Source organism: Pongo abelii, chromosome 21, assembly GCF_028885655.2.
Source record: "Pongo abelii isolate AG06213 chromosome 21, NHGRI_mPonAbe1-v2.0_pri, whole genome shotgun sequence".
In the NCBI taxonomy this organism is placed as follows: Eukaryota; Metazoa; Chordata; class Mammalia; order Primates; family Hominidae; genus Pongo; species Pongo abelii.
This window is the reverse complement of record NC_072006.2, coordinates 15,016,772-15,034,241: the sequence shown is the minus strand read 5'-3', so window position 1 is coordinate 15,034,241 and position 17,470 is coordinate 15,016,772. Positions and strand designations below refer to the sequence as shown.

The 17,470-nt window shown below is 44.1% G+C and overlaps 1 protein-coding gene across 3 annotated transcripts in view; it reads right to left on the bottom strand.

Moving 5' to 3' along the window:
• Positions 1 to 17,470, bottom strand: part of CFAP61 (cilia and flagella associated protein 61) — a 307,569-nt gene that overhangs the window by 41,778 nt on the left and 248,321 nt on the right. The window lies entirely within an intron of this gene.

Below are 17,470 nucleotides of genomic sequence, written 5' to 3'. Positions count from 1 at the left end.
CTTCTCTGGCCCCTTCCTATCCACAGAGAATTACACCCTGCATTTCTGCCCTGCATCAGGTGGCCTCTTGGGAGCCAGATCTTATGACCTGTGGTGTAGGATTTTATGCAAGTCCAGAAATGGAAGGAGGAGCCAAAACCACTCAGGGAACCCAGCGAGGCTGAAAGTCTGTGAATACATCCAGTAAGTAACTGATGTTCAAGGAAAGCTTTTTGTCTGCCCAGGATCCCTCCTGACCCCCAAGCAGCCTTGCCCCCTGGCCTCAGGGCTGGGACATGGGCATGCTGATGGTCTAAGTGGGCAGACACATCATGGGATCCAGACTGTTTGGAGTCCTTCCCCAGGAACTTTTCAAGGTGGCACTAGGCAAGAGAGGGTGCTCTATCCTCTAAATAGCAAGCTGTAAGATGCATAAGCCTGAGACTCCCCATGATTTCCACCATCAGGGGAGGCCAATCCCAGAGAAGGAAGCAGGGACAAAGGGCCAACGGCGTTTCAAATCCTGCCTCCGGTGCCAGCCCTGCACTCCTCGGTTTAGCTGTGGGAGACACGAAAGTCTCCTTCCAGTGTCCACTGGTTTCAGCTGGGCTTCTGTCACTTGCAGACAAGATTCCTGACTAACGCTTATGACCAAGAAGAATATCAATAAAACCTTTTAAAAATTCTTTATCCAATAACCTCTTGAAATGAATGATTTTTTAAAAAACTCTGAAATTAAAAATGCTTCTCTGCTTCAGATCTCTTCCTACTTAGTGTGCTGCAGATTGAGCTGTTGCAATACAGGCCTAAGTTGGCACTTCAATCCAACACATAATTGGAAAAAGAGAGTGGGGTCACATTCGTTCATGTGTCAAATCCTCCCCAGGACTCCAGCAGCCTTGGAAGCACCCTGCATAAGATGCACTTGCAGATCTGTCCAGAGGGCAACGATTGACCCAGGAAGGGACGTCCTTCCTGGTACGAGAGAGGGTTTGAGTCGCGGGCCGGAAAAGCCCAGCAGATCCCTGGTAGCCAGTCCATGTGAATATCCTGAATGAGTTCTAGCATTGGTCAATTATCACATGCAGAAAGCCTACAGCTTGCAGGCACCGTTTGTCAGCTGGGGCTGCTAGTGGCTGGGAACTAATCATTAAGCCTGCCAAGGAGCAGAGAAGCCTTTCTCCCAGCAGCCTCACGGCCTCCAGCATGGTGTACATTTTCCTATTTCACTTGGATTTGCTCCTAATGAGTGAACTATAGATTATTAATGCTGTGAAACTCTGGGATCCCAGCGTGACTGTGCTGGGCTCTATTCTGCCCTCAGAGCCTTCAGCACGTATCCTGGCTTGGCAGACAGTGCCCCAGCAGCTGTCAGAGCCGCTGGGGCCAAGAGGGTACCGTGGGATCCAAAGAGTGGCTCCTATTAGCAGCTGCAGGGGCATCGTTGGTGGCATTTGGTGCCCTCTTCTCCCCAAATTACTAGATAGAGTGAATAATAAGTCACAAAACACAACTTAAGGTTTGCAAAGAGGGTGACAAAAAGTATCTTTAAAAGAGAAGTGAAAATGGCTGAGGCCATGCTGGGGCTCTGCCATCTGTCACTGTGCACAGCTGTCTGGGTGTGTGCTGGGGACACCGCTGAGCAGCACGCACAGAGCCAGGTTGAAGATGTTTGGGGCCTGCAGCAGTGCAATCCCAGGGCAGAGAGAGGAGCTGTGCAGCCCAGGGACTGTGGAACAGTCCCTCCAGGGGTGATTCTGATCTGAAAGCTTCCTGTACAGCATCTCCTTTAGTTTTCAAAGACACCCCAGGGAATAATTATAAGGCCCCTTTTGCTGATAAGGGAAACAAGGCTTAGAGGAATCAAGAGACTTGCATAAGAGGCCAGGCACAGTGACTCATGCCTGTAATCCCAGCACTTTGGGAGGAGGCAGGCAGATCACTTGAGGTCAGGAGTTCGAGACTAGCCCGACCAACATAGTGAAACCCCATCTCTCCTAAAAATACAAAAATTAGCTGGGCATGCTGGCTCAAGCCTGTAATCCCAGCTACTCGGGAGGCTGAGGCATGATAATCTCTAGAACCCAGGAGGCAGAGGTTGCAGTGAGCCAAGATCGTGCCACTGCACTCCAGCCTGGATGACAGAGTGAGACTCTGTCTAAAAAAAACCAAGGCTTGTATAAGAAAGCATCACTCAGCAAGGTCTGAAGGACCCCCACTGCTATGGTTTATGGTTTCTTTTTCCCCAACAAAACTCATGTTGTTTTTTTTTTTTTTTTTTTTTTTTTGAGATAGGGTCTCACTCTGTCACCCAGGCTGGAGAGTGCAGTGGTGCAATCTTGGCTCAATGCAGCCTCTGCCTCCCAGGTTCAAGCGATCCTCTCACCTCAGCCACTCAAGTAGCTAGGAGTACATGCATGCACCAAGACACCCTGCTAATTTTTCTTTTTTTTGTAGAGATGGGGTCTCACTATGTTGCCCAGGCTCCTCTTGAATGCCTGGGGTCAAGTGATCCTCCCCCCGAGTCTCCCAAAGTGCTGGAATTACAGGCATGAGCCACTGCACTCGCTCTCATGTTGAAATTTGATCCCTAATGCGGCAGTGTTGGGAGGTGGGGCCCAGTGGGAAGTATTTGGGTAGTGGGGGCAGATGCCTCATGAATAGCTGGTGCCATTCTCATGGTAGTGAGTGAGTACTTGCTCTGGAGAAACTAAATTGGTTCTCATGGGAATGGATTCGTTCCCTCAGGATCAGTTTGTTTTAAAGCCAGAGTGCCCCTTGGCGCTGTCTTTGCAGGTCTCCATTTCCCCTTTGACCTTCCCCACCATGTTATGATGTAGCAGAGAAACTCTCACCAGAAGCCAGGGTCATGCCACAGTTGAACTCCCCAGCTTGCAGAACTGTGAGCTAAATAAACCTCTTGTCTTTACAAATTACCCAGTCTCAGGTATTCTGCTACAGCAACACAAAACAGACTAAGACACCCATGGGGTGCTCTCTCCATTTCACTCATGTTATTCGGTTTGGTGAGAATGAGGACACTACCTTTATGCCTAGAGAATGAACTTAAGGCTGGTATAATGTTAGAAGCAGGGACTGGATCCAGGTTCTGACATGGATGCCATTCCCATCATTGCTACACAGAAGTGTCCAGTGGGTACCATGGGCCTTGGACAGAATGACCATCTGCCATTGGAAAGAGCAAAACACCCTCTGTTTGCCTGCATGGCGGCCTACTGAATTGCGGGGATACAAAGAAGCAACAAACTTGGGGTGTAAATCTCTTAGCCTGCTCAGGCTGACATAACAAAATGCTATAGATTGGGTGGCTTAAACAACAGAGATGAATTTCTCACTGTTCTGGAGGCTGAAACTCCAAGATCAAGGTGATAACACGGTTAGGTTCTGGTGAGGGGTCTCTTTCTAGTTTGTAGATGGCCACCTTCCTGCTGTGTCCTCACATGACAGAGACAGAGACAGACAGAGAGAGAGAGAGAGAGAGAGAATCAGAGACAGAGAGAGAGTGACATCTGTCTCTTCCTCTCCTAAGAGTACCACCCTTATGATCTCATTAAATCTTAATTACCTCCTAAAGACCATATGTCCAGATACAGTCACATAGGGGGTTAGGGCTTCAACATATACATTTGGTGAGAGCACATAATTCAGCCCACAGCACTGGGGCTATACGCAAGGCTATCAGTTGGAAGACAGTAAGGCAATAGAGAAGTTAAATAGTTAAATAATGAGACACAGAATAATTCAAGAAATGTTGGTTGGCCTGGGTAGGATGGTGTATGTAACATGGGGGGTGTGCCATGTTTATTAGTCTGGAGCTGTTATATATATATATTATGTATATAATATATAGTCCGGAGCTGTTATATAATATATAATATATAATCAATGCATTCTAAAATTGCATTGAAAAAAAATGGTACTTTAACAGTGTTGCTCCACTGTTTTCTGGCTTGCATTGCTTCTGGTGAGAAATCTGTTGTAATTTTCATCTTACTCCTCTGTAAGGAATGTGCCCGTGTCTCTTGTTGCTTTTAAGACCTTCTCTTTATTGTGGGTTTTGAATAGTTTGATTATGATATGCCTTGGCGTAGTTTTCTTCATTTTTTTTTTATGCTTGAGATTCATTGAGCTTCTCAGATTTGTGAGTTTTCATCAAATTTGGGAAAATTTTGGTCATTATTTCTTTAGGCCACTTGAAGTTGTCCCATTCCTCACTGATATCCTGTTCATGGTTTTATATTCTTTTTCCTCTGCGTGTTTTATTTTGGGCAGTTTCAATTGTTATGTCTTCAAGATCACTTACCCTTTTCCCAGCAAGGTCTAATCTGCAACTAAGCCCATCCAGCGTACTTCTTGTCTCAGACATTGTAGTTTTCATCTCTAAAAGTTTGATTTGGGTCTTTTATATGTTTTCCACATCTTAACTTTTAATCACATGGAATGCAGTTATAATAACAGTTATAATAGCTGTTTCAACATACTTGTCTGCTAATTCTAACATCTGCATCAGTTCTGGGTTGGTTTTGTTGATTGATTTTTCTCCTCATTATGGGTTGTATTTTCTTGTTTCTTTGCCTTCCCAGTAATTTTTTGATTATGTGTCAGAAATTGTATCATTTTGTTAGGTGTGGAAATTTTCAGTATTCCTATAAAGATTCTTAAACTTGTTTTTAGATGTAGGTAAGTTACTTGGAAAGCATTTGATACATTCATGTCTTGCTTTCAAGATTTATTAAGTGGGACTGCAGCAATGTTTGGTTTAGGACTAATTATTCCCTGCTACTGAGATGAGTCCCTTTTGTGTACCCTACCCATTGCCTCATTAATCTTAAAGTTCTCAAGTCTGGCTGGTGGGAACAGGCAGTGTTCCCAGCCTTGTGTGAGCATTAGACACTGTCATGCTTTTTCTAATCCTTTTGAGTGGTTCTTTCCCCTGTCTTGGGCAGTTTCCTCGCCTACATGGACTGATCAGTACTCAACTGAATGCTCCCAGGGGAGGCTTCTGCACATCTCCAAGTTTCTCTCTCTGTGCAACCTTCTCCTCTCCAGTACTCTGTCCTGACAACTCCACCTGCCTTGGTCTCCCTGGACCCTCGGCTCCCTCTCCCTCTGTCCTGACAACTCCACCTGCCTTGGTCTCCCCGGACCCTCGGCTCCCTCTCCCTCTGTCCTGACAACTCCACCTGCTTTGGTCTCTCCGGACCCTCGGCTCCCTCTCCCTCTGTCCTGACAACCCCAACTGCCTTGGTCTCCCCGGACTCTCGGCTCCGTCTCCTCCACTCAGAACTCTGCGTGGGCTCTGCTTCCCTTTGCTGTAGCCTGGGAACTCTCTCAAGGCCGTCAGCTGGATCAACCACAGGGTTCACCTTCTTTGTCTTCCATCTCTCAAAAGTCACGATCCTTCATTGCCTGATGTCTAGTATCTTTTTAAAAAATGTGTTTCTTACATTTTGGCAGCTATTTAGTTGTTTCATGTGGGAGGGTAAGTCCAGTTCCCCCCCAAAATTTGAAAAAAGTCATTGAATTCCACAACATCTGCTCCTAGGATTTTGGATAAGGGTTTTGTGGACCTGTATATTATTAGAACCATCATCCTCACTGGTAGTAGATATAAATACAAACTCCAGAGTCTTCTTGATAGTTTTGCATTTTGTGGGGGCTGACTTCTGGTCAAGGTTGATTAGTTAGCTATGAGAGATATTGTAGACTGTTTCAGCCAGCCACACTCAAGATACTGTGTAGCATGATTTAGCCAAAATATCACAGGCCGGGAAGGGAAAGACTACAATCTCCAGATTCATGTCCAGTGTAGGTTCTACATGGGACTGAGTTTCATCCAGAGACAGCCCTGTGCAGGACTTGGACGATGGACATGAACACCATGAGGTGGAGATTCTGCCTCCACTCTATAAAACACCCTGAGGAGGAGACTCTGCCTCCACTCCATGGAACACCCCGAGGAGGAGACTCTGCCTCCTCTCCATGGAACACCCTGAGGAGGAGACTCTGCCTCCACTCTATGAACACCCTGAGGAGGTGCTTCCACTGCATTTCTTGCTTTTGCTGGCAAGCCTGGCTGTGGCAGTATTTGGTGTCAGCTGTAGCAGAATCCCATGGGGGCAGAAATCAGGGCTTAGTGTACCCATTTTGCTGGTGTGGATTTTGCCAGAGAGGATTGGTCATGGAGCTGGCAACTTTTGTGGCAGTTTCTCAGTTCCACAAATTCCTCACTGTGGCAGAGATTGGCTAGGTCTGTGGGGCCATTTTCTGAATTTTTCGTGGAAGGCAGTCTAAAGCCTGCTCCTCCAGCCCATTCAAGGAATTGTATAAAGCACCCATAACTGGCAGTACATTGCTCTCTGTTTAAACTAGCTAGAGAGGATTCTGCTGTCTGCAGTGGAACCCTAGCTGAGAGACGAACCATGGTACTTACAGTGTGGCTGAGGAAGAGGAGATGATCTGGCCCTGCCCTTTCCTGGTTCATGTGTGCCTGCTTTGCCAGGCTTTGCAATCTGTAGTTTCTTTTGAACGATCCGTTAAATGCTCATGTCAATTTTGTGGAGGGTTAGTTTAGTTAAAACCAGAACCAGATACACAAAAGCTGCAGTAGGTTCCAAAGTTAAGTAATAAGGGCTGGGTGTGGTGGCTCATGCTAGTAGTCCCAGCACTCTGGGAGGCCGAGGCAGGTGGATCACCTGAGGTCAGGAGTTTGAGACCAGTCTGGGCAACATGGTGAAACCCCGTCTCTACTAAAAATACAAAAATTAGCAGGGCATGGTAGCGCATGCCTGCAATCCCAGCTACTCAGGAGACTGAGGCAGGAGAATCGCTTGAACCAGGGAGGTGGAGGTTGCAGTGAGCCGAGATTGTGTCACTGTGCTGCAGCCTGGGTGACAGAGTGAGACTGTCTCAAAAAACAAAAACAAAAACAAAGTTAATTAATAAGGTTGACCCCTCCAAGCTGTGACACTGTCCCATTATGGTGTGTTGAGGCCATGTAGCACGCACAGCTGTCTTCCATCTGACCCAAGAGGACACCCATGTGTGTGCTTTGAATACTAATAAAACATGATTTCTGTTTTTTTAAAGATAAAATTATAACAGAAGTTCTAATATTTTCTTCCTCCACACATGAATTATCCTGGGCATCTTCTGAGGTATTTTATCAGAGAAGCAAAATTATTCTCCAGTGCCAAACATAATTTTTTTTTTTTTTTTGCCAATCTCCTTATAATAGGCAAATGATGAGTCAAACACAACTGCTTTTTCTAAAGAATGGTCGTTACATGATGGAAAACCTACTCCTATTTGTCCTGTATGAAGGAAACTTGACAGAAAGTCAGGAAACTCTGGTTCTAGTCCTATTGGTGCCACTGTCTTGGTTGTGGTACGTGGCAAGCCCGGCCACTCTGGTTCTCCCTTGCCTCACCTGTACGAGACAAGTGTGCGGGGCTGCAGTTAGGGTCTGCCTGGCACTTGGGTTCCCAGGAAGGAGAGCTGTGCTGTCTGCAAGCTTGCTGCAGGTCTTATTTCTAGGAGGAAATCACAGTTCCCCTTCAATTCTTTTCATCTCATAGTGCAATCATCTAAAATAGGTTCTGGGTGGTGGGATTAGGTATAGATTTTATATTCTACTCGGCGTTTGAAATATTTTTCTGAATTTTCTGTAAGAAACACATATTGCTTTTGTAATGGAAAATTTTAAAAATTAAACAAATATGCTTAATTAAATAACCCTCAAAAAGAAACCTACAAAGACTCAGGTGTAGGAGGGAAAGAAGGAGAATGCTGCACCTGTGACTCCCTGCTGCCCAGGTGGCTTCAAAGCGTCTCTTTGCAATTGTTAGTTTCCCATAAAAAATTTAGGCAGGCAGGCCAGTTCCTTCTCATGGCTCAGTAGACTGAGAACATGATTTCTGAAATGCGTTTATTTTCACAGTTCCAACAACAGTAAAACAACACCGTTGTTTCTTGGAGTTCGGCAAAGAGGTATTTATATTAAAGCAGCTTAGTGGCCTTAAAGATAACCACGGCTCATCAGCTATTATTTTAAACTCATAAATAATAACCTTCAACCACATGCTGCCAGATGGGTATGTAATGAAATGGAGGAAGAAAATCTATAAAGGACTTTAACTCCTGCTGTACAAGTTTGAAAAGAACAGCGATTTTACGAAGATGTGCAGAGGGGCAGAAGTCAGTTCTGAACATACCAGTCAGCATTCCTAAACCCCAAATCAAGACTTGGGCTCTGACAACAAGACAGTATGTTAGTAATCAACGTTGTCTTGATAACTCTGGCAGGGAAGTGCCAGGCTGCCCGGGGTTGGCCGGCTGAGCTTGAAACAAGTATAAGGATAGGGCGAGACAGAATTTTTATCTCACCCAGCAAGGCCGAGTGTCCCTTGCAAGGCCTGCAGAGTGACCAAGTGCCCCAGAAAGCTTACCTGCTCCGCCCCTTCTCCCACACCAGCCCCCTTCCCCATCTGTACACCTTTGGCACATGATCTGGAGAGAATGTTTTCTAACTGACCCCACAAAAACAGGCACAGAGAGAAATCACTTCCTCTGTCTCCAGTGGGCCTTCACTAAGCACGCATCTGTTAGCTACATCGGCAGGTCAGAAAGTCGGATCCAAATGGGGCTGGCAATTAGCATTTTAGGGAACGATTGTTCATAGATGCTACATCCAACACGCCCACTCCAAATTCCATGGATGCAACTGGCCTACAGCAGCACCATCCAACACAGCTTTCCACAACAATGGAAATGCTCTATTCTCCGCTGTCTGATATGGTCACCACTTGTCACGTGGGGCAGTTGACTCTCATAGTGGACAGTGCAGGTCTAAAGTGTTAGTGATTATTGACAATGCATGAAACAATGTTCCAAAGCAATTTTTAAAACTATATGACATTAGATTCTAGACACACTTTACAACTCAAACAGCTCATAATTTTACATTTTAAATGATATTAAGAATGTATTTGGCTGCTTTGGGTGCCCAGTGGTTGGAAATGAAATCATTTTTAAGTGAAGCTTATATGGAAGCATCTGATCCACCCCTTTGCTACAAAGTGCCCTGGGAGGTACATTATCGACTCTCATCTTAGTACATTCATTCTAGGTAAAGCACCAGATTTCTCACTTATTTAATTCTTGATAATGACCTCTCTTTAAATAAATTTTTTTCTTAGAGCATGACTCTGAAAACAAGCATATTCAATATCATATGTAATCCCATATACACAATTTTAAAAATAAGATATAGCAAGCACATACACGAATGCAATTTTAAAACATCTGCTCATTTAAATCATTAAAAGAAGCACTGCATTTTGTTAAATTTGTATTAATTTGGGAGGGGGAGGGAATACTGCATAGAAGGCTGGAAGTGTTTCTGTCTCTCCATAAAGGATAATATTGACGTGTAGCGAACATGAACACACGAGCTAAAGTCATTACAAAGCTCTGCCCTTGTACGGTACTTTATGTACTTTTAAAAAACTTTTTGCACTTGTACTTTACTTTCCATCAACATATACTTTTATCCCATGATGTGGGAAGATTTATCATGGATTACATCTCCATTTTATGGGTGAGGAAACTGATGCTCAATGAGATTAAATGGCTTGTTCAAGTTCACAAAGCTGATAAGCAAGAACGCAGGAATTTGACCCCTCTGTTGGTCTTAGTCTAGTGTCCTTTCCATGTTAAGGAAGGGGAAGTGATGATTTGCTTTTACAGATTGTAGGAGTTTCAAACTAAATTCTCTTAGGATATATACCAAGTATGCACAGGGGCACAGGACAAAGAGGGTGATTGCGGTGGCAGCTAAGAAGACAAGGGCGGGGGCTATGGATAACTGAGAGGTGGCAGTGGTGGGCTCACCATAAGGTATTTCTTTGTTTTTGTAAAGCTTGGTGAAGAGTTCAGTTTTTATTCGTAATATTGCAGATATGGGTCAACAGACGTGTGCAAATTGTGTCTCACACTATATGATTTGTTTCATGTACGGTTCACATTTCAGCACGGTCTTTTGGGATGCAGGGCCATCCGTGTGCTGAAATTGTCTCCCCTGAGTATTAATATGTGATTTAAATATACACATTTCCTTTCAAATAATGAAAGCACTAGTTTTCTTGTATAGCCAGGGAGAATGCCAGCGCCTTCCTCTGCCTGCCTGGAAAGGGCGACGTAAGGACTGAGGGAGTGCACGTTGACTAAGTTGGGGTGGGGGGATTCCTGATGGAGAGTTACCTGTTAATAGACATGGGCTCCCACCCTCACCCCAACTTCAGATTGATGTTAACTGGGGCTCAATTTCCTCCCTCATTTCTTACATTCTCATTAATAAAAGCCTTAAACATAAAACAAAATCTTGGCTGTTAGAGGTGGATACTCATGTTTCTTTCATTCATTCATGGGCACTATCCTTCAGGCAAAGATTCTTACTAACACTAGTGAGACTGAGGCACTTGAAATCAGAATTCATACATTCCTGATACCTCAAAACCATACAAAATCTCAATCCGAGCCTTTCTAATAAGTCCTAACATGATATGCCAAGTGATATTTTCACGGTAAATGAGGTAAATGTTTAAAAGTTCATACTTCATGCAGAACTCCATGTGTTCATTTCTCTGAACATTCATTTTGGACTATGCAAATGGGTGAGTCTGTTTTTCTTCCACACTATCATCTTTGGCATGAATATCTGAAAAGGGACATGTGCTGGCTATAATTTCAGGGCAGTTCAAACATGGTCTCACCTTTTATCCCAGGAAAGGTTACTTCCACACAAATGCTGTAGTGCAAAGAGGTGGGAGGTGACGTATGCTAAAAAAGACCCCTAGTTTTCGTCAGAATAGGATCGCCAATAAGAACAGACACATGTTGTGTCCAGTGGACTTTGGCCTCCTCCTTGGTCTACGATTCCAGATCTAAGGTTGACCATCTTGGGAACAAGTAAGGTTCAAAAATTTGAGTTTGGCCTCGTGGCCTGTGGAATAGTAGCAGAAACATCTCTAGGTAAGGATCAGCCTGTTGGAGTAAGAAAGCCAAGGCATGATCAATGAGGAATCCCCAGAGTACCTGAGCAAACTGACCTCGATTGCCTTTTATGAGGGCAGAGAAATAGTCTGTAATTGAATGAGTGGGAAGCAAAAGGAAGAGAATGGATTTTGATTTTTAGCAAATCATGTGGGAAAGGATTCTTTGCGAGGCTGCTCGCACAGAACTGGCACGATCTGAAGTGAAACAGATGAGCAGGAACCCTTACAGAGTCTACAGAGAGCAGGTCAGTGGCCTGGCACATGGCCACAGGGAAGCGTGTGAGGGATGAGGCGGATATAGGGAGAATTATCATCCACCACCTTTTAGGTATGGACCAAAAAATTGAGAAGCTGGAGTGGGCAGTCATCGTTCAAGAAGATTTTGATAAATCTGGAAAAACAGGCACCTGGAATGTAGTATGCAATTTACCACTGAACACAGCAAAAGGCTGCTGACTACAGAGGAGCAGAAAAACATTTTAAAGTCATGATTAAATGATTCCAACTGGAGTCAAATCAATAAATTAGGGGGCCACATGGGCTGGCAGCATCCTGCTTTGCAGCTCCCAAGACAGATAACACACAGTGGCTTTCCTGAGGGAAGAACTTCTGGAGCCTCACAGTTCAAAAAGGTAATGGCAGCCTTTTAAAGGGCTGCTCAAATCCCATTTAGAACATTGTGCACAGCAACACTCAGCCAGTAAATGTAGGCCACCGGAGTGTGTGGGGAAGTGTGGAGGCGGTGGTGGTGCAGGCACGAGGGCCGGGCTGTCTGAGGGCAGTCTTTGAGAGCTGAGCATGTTAAGATGTGAAAAGAGGTTTAATCAAGGTTTACGAGTATCTGATGGGCTCATACAAAGAAGCTAGGGCAAGACCTATTTACACCACGAGGATAAAGGATGCACAGACTGCTAATTAAGGTGAAGAAGGGAGAGATTCTGTAGGCGAGACCTCTCTTTTGCAGGGTCATCGATAAGTGGGGGTAAAAGACGATGAAGTGGAGTCAAGAAAGCCAAGAAGACACGGGACAGGGGTGTTCGAGTACCTGACAGGCGGCATCTCAGGAAGCCGCCTCAGCCTCCCCTCTCCTCTCCACCCACAGCTCCCATTTCTCCACTTCTCCACACCCTCACTGAAGTTCCTTTTGCGCCCTGTGTCCTGAAGGGAGGAGCATTTTCAGCAGGGCAGAAGGTGCTGCCATTCTAAATACTGCCAAGGGACTTGGCAGGCGGGGGCACTGTGAGGTTTCGGAGAGGCGGGTGCAAGTGTGTGTGAGCGTGTGGCTGGGAGTGTGAGTGTACATTATGAGTGCCGTGTGAGTGTGCATGAGTGTGTGCACACGTGTGAGTGAGGTGTGCATGAGTGAGGCCTGTGGGGGCATAAATGCTTTTAAGGGGAAGATTGGGAAAAGGAAGATTTTTAGTAACATATTTGTGTGACTTTAAATGCAACAAACGATATAAAATTGGCTCTATGCTTTTTCCAAAGTAGTAAATCAATCCATTGATCAAATTCTCTCTCTCTCTCTCTCTCTCTCTCTCTCTCTCACACACACACACACACACACACAGAGTCACCACTGGTGGATTAGTTCTGTCTCTCTCTTCAGTGCCAATGGTTTGTACTGGCACTCAGAGGTAAAAACACAGAATAAAATATAGGTGGAATCCAAGCCAGCCTGGGCCGCAGACCCTTGGCTTACTGTGGTCCCGTGACAGCTGTCTGCCTGTGCATCATGGCGGCTGACGGCTCGGCCGCCACCTCGTGTCCCCATATGGTTCCAAGTGAGCCCCTCGCAGGCAGCCAGGGTCTGCCTGGGAGGCCTCGGCTACCACAGCAACATCTGACCCGCAGGGCTGCCACCGTTCCCATTGGCACAGCTAGTGCCTGCGCTGTTTTGGCCTTCGATGGAGTCAGAATAGATAGGGGGAAGTGAAGAGGAAGGATCCAAAGGATTTCTCTGAATGTGGAGAGGAACTGATATTGAAGTCATGCCTGACTTGCAGAACAACAATGCAGCTGGTTAACTGTCAGCCCTCCCGGCAGCAGCGAGCACTGAGGAAGGTGCCCCAGACGTGGTGGATGGAAGTGCGCAAATGAAACGTGCCTGGTCTGAACAAGGGATGTTGCTGATGCTGCCAAGGTCAGGAAAACAATCGCTAATCATATCGCGGCCAAAATCAGCTCAACCATTCACCCTGCTTGGAAAGAGCCTCGCCAGCCGGTCTGACAACAGACAGGGCAGGGGTGCTGGCGCAAAAATTAGCACTAGGACCTGGCAGCATTTCGTGGCACTTGAAAAGAATGTGGCCGCAGCTGCATGTACCCACTAACACACGCCTGGAGTAACTGACAAGGCACAGCGGTGCTCTCAGGACCTCACTTAGAAATGACTGGCGGCCATCTTCCTGTCCCTGCTCCTTTCTGACAGATGTCCATCGGCACCTCCTGATAGCCAGTGTCACCCCGTCTTGCCATCCCAAACACTCATCACAAATCAAATTAACTTTTGAAATTATTACTCTCACCAGTTAACAGCGGCACCTCCTGTAGTAGTCTCAAGCTCACCAAGTCTGTTTCAGAATCACCTTCTATTTAGGGAGAAACAAACCAGGTAGGGCCTTGAATATGGTCCAATGTGAAAACATTTTTTTTCCAGAAAGTCTTAGCATATCATTCCCCACCAACCAAAATCTTTCTGTAACAAACAACTGATTCTCCCCTAACTCAAATATTTTGGGTAAGGTTGACCAATAAAATCCTATATATAAGTGAAGGAGAAAATGAATTCATTTTTTAAATACTTGAGGTTTTCATTATTTAAAATAAGTATTGGAGCCAAGCCTACAAAGATTTGAGGAGGGAAAGCTCATGATTTTAAATTTTGACACTTATCAAAACGTAGTTTATATTTGAAAGCATTAGGAAGACATCCTTACACGTAAAAGGTTTCAGGGACTAAGTACCTTTCTGAAAAATAAAAATAAAAATCCACATGATAAGAATGTTTAGAAAACCAGTAATCAAAAGGAACTTTCTTAATCTGATAAAGGAGATCTATAAAAATATACATATGGCAACTATTACACACTTAATTTTGAACACTTTCCCTTTCAGATTAAGAATGGGGCAAGGGCACCATCCCTCACTACCCCTACTTAACTTTTTATTTTTTATTTTTATTTTTGAGACACAGTCTCACTCTGTCGCCCAGGCTGGAGTGCAGTGGAGCCATCTCAGCTCACTGCAACCTCCGCCTCCCAGGTTCAAGTGATTCTCGTGCCTCAGCCTCTCAAATAGCCGGGATTACAAGTGTGAGCCACCACGCTCAGTTAGTTTTTGTATTTTTAGTAGAGACGGGGTTTCCCCATGTTGGCCAGGCTGGTCCTGAACTCCCAATTTTAGGTGATCTGCCCGCCTTGGCCTCCCAAAGTGCTGGGATTACAGGCGTGAGCCACCTCACCCAGCCAATCTTTTTGTTACAAATCTTAGCCAGTGCAGTAAGGCAAGAAAAGGAAATAAATATTATAAAAGTTGGAAAAGAAGAAACAAAGCTGTCACTATTTGCAGATGATATAACTTTTCTACTTGGAAAATCTAAAAATCTACAGGTAAATTATTCAAAACTTTCAGAATACAGAACCATACTAAAATTAGTTTATCTCTATACACAAGCATCAATTCATAAAAAATGACATTTAAAACAGAAAGAATAATATAAAGCATCTTGGGTCATATCAAACAAAAGTTGTGCAAGCCATTCATGGATAAAATGATAAACCTTTACTGAAAGACATTAAAGAATACCTAAATTGAGAGCTATACTATGTTATGGTATTGGACTCAATATCAAAGATGTCAATTCTTGCCTAATTGATCTAAGATTTAATGCATTTCCTATCAAATCCAATGGGGTTTTTCATGGATCTTGACAAGCTGATTATAAAACTATTAGAAGAACGAAAGGACAAAAATACCCAAGACCCTCTTGAGGAAGACAAACATTCCATTAAATTAAGAATATTGTTGACATCATAAAGAAAGTAAAAAGATAAGCCTCAAAGTTGGTTAAAGATATATAACCAACACAAGTTTGTATCCAGTTTGTTTATAAATAACTTCTGTGAATTAATAATGAGAAGACATCCCCGCTCTGTGGACAAATATCATGAATTGGCATTTCACAGAAACTATCACAAACGGCCCATGAACAAATGAAAAGTCAGTTAACTGCATCATTAAGTGGGGAAAAACACATTAAAGCCCTAGGAGGATACCTTTTGTATGCCACTAGACTGGCCAAATTTAAAAGTCTAACAGTACCAAGGCTTGGCAGGTCTGTGGAGCAAGAGGAGCTCTCTCATTCACTGCTGGGGGAAATTTAAATAAATACGACAGTCATGTGTCACTTAACAACGGTAATAGGTCCTGAGAAACACATTGTTGGCAACCATCCTAGAGTTCACTTACGCAGACCTGGATGGTCTAGTCTATTACTACACACCTGGCCCATATACCCCTGTTACTCCTACGTTACCAACTTGTACAGGTTTCTATACTGAACACTGTAGGCAATTGTAACTCCACAGTAAGTGTTTGTGTATCTAAACATAGAAGAGGTACAGTAAAAATATGGCATAAAAGATTTAAAAAGGGTATACCTGTATAGGGTACTTACCGTGAATGGAGCTTACAGGACTGGAAGTTGCTCTAGGGCAGTTAGTGAGCTAGTGGTGAGTGAGTGCGAAGGCCTCGGACATTATCATGCAATACTGAAGATATTATAAACAGTACCCTTAGTCTACACTAAATTTATAGAAACATGTTTCTCAATATTTATTATTCTTTAATAAGTTGACCTGTGCTTACTCTTTTTACCTTATAATCTTATTTTGTTTCAACTTTTTGACTCTTTTGTAATAATAACATTTAGCTTAAAACACAAGCACAAGGCCAGGCACGGTGGCTCATGCCTGTAATCCCAGCATTTTGGGAGGCCGAGGCGGCTGGATCACCTGAGGTTAGGAATTCGAGACCAGCCTGGCCAACATGGTGAAACCCCGTCTCTACTAAAAATGCAAAAATAAGCTGGGCATGGTAGCACATGCCTGTAATCCCACCTACTTGGGAAGCTAAGGTAGGAGAATTGCTTGAACCCGGGAGGCGGAGGCTTCAGTGAGCCGAGATCACGCCACTGTACTCTAGCCTGGGCAACAGAGTGAGACTCCATCTCAAAAAAAAAAAAAAAAAAAGAACCCCATAAGCACATTGTATAGCTATACACAACTATTTATCTATGTCCTTATTTATAAATTATTTTATTTTATTTTTTACTGTTTAAACTTTTTGTTAAAAACCAAGGCACAAACACACACATTAGCCTAGGCCTGCTGGGTCAGGATCATCAATATCACTGTCTTCCACCTCTGCATCTTGTCCCACTGGAAGGGCTTCAGGGGCAATAACACACATGGAGCTGCCATATCCTGTGATAATAATGCCTTCTGAACACCCCCGAAGGACCTATCTGAGACTGTTTTAGAGTTAACTTTTTTTTCATAAGTAGAAGGCATACACTCAAAAATAATGATAAAATGTATAGTATAGTAAATACATAAGACAGTAACATGGTCATTTATTATCATCAGCAAGTGTTCTGCACTGGACATAACTGTGTGCTATATTTTTATACCAACTGGGCAGCACAGTAGGTTTGTTGACCCAGCATCACCACAAACACGTGAGTCATGTGTTGTGCTAGGTGACAGGAATGTGGCCTTTGGAGATGGAAATTTTTCAGCTTCATTAATATCTTATGGGACTCCGATTATATGTGTGACCCATTGTTGACTGGAATGTCTTTATGTGGCACGTGACCATACTTGGGAAACATTTGGGCATCAACTAGTGAAGTTGAAGACATGCACGTCCTGTGACCCAGCGGTTCTAGGGCTAGGATATCTTAGAGAGATTCTGCACATGAAGTACGTCCACAGTGTTCACAACGTCCGATTATAATGGCCCTGAACTGGAACCAGTGTAAATACAGTCAACAGGAAAAGCCAGGACTGAATCATGACCATTATATGATGGAACACCACACAGCAGGGAGAACAAATGAACCACAGCTACGGACATCATCCTAGATGGTTCTCACAAACACCATGCTAAACAGAATGCTCGCTTTTTTTGGTAAGCCATAAACCTGAGTCAGAAGTAGGCAAGGCAAATTAATATATTATTTAGGAAATCACATGTGTCTAAGTACACATCTTTAAAACAAGGATTGATAAACTATGACTGGGGGCAAATCCAGCCCAATGCCCATTTTGGTGAATGAAGCTTTCTTGGGATGCAGCTGTGTCCTTTTGTTTACACATCATCTATGGCTTCTTTCTCACTGCAAGGGCCGGGGT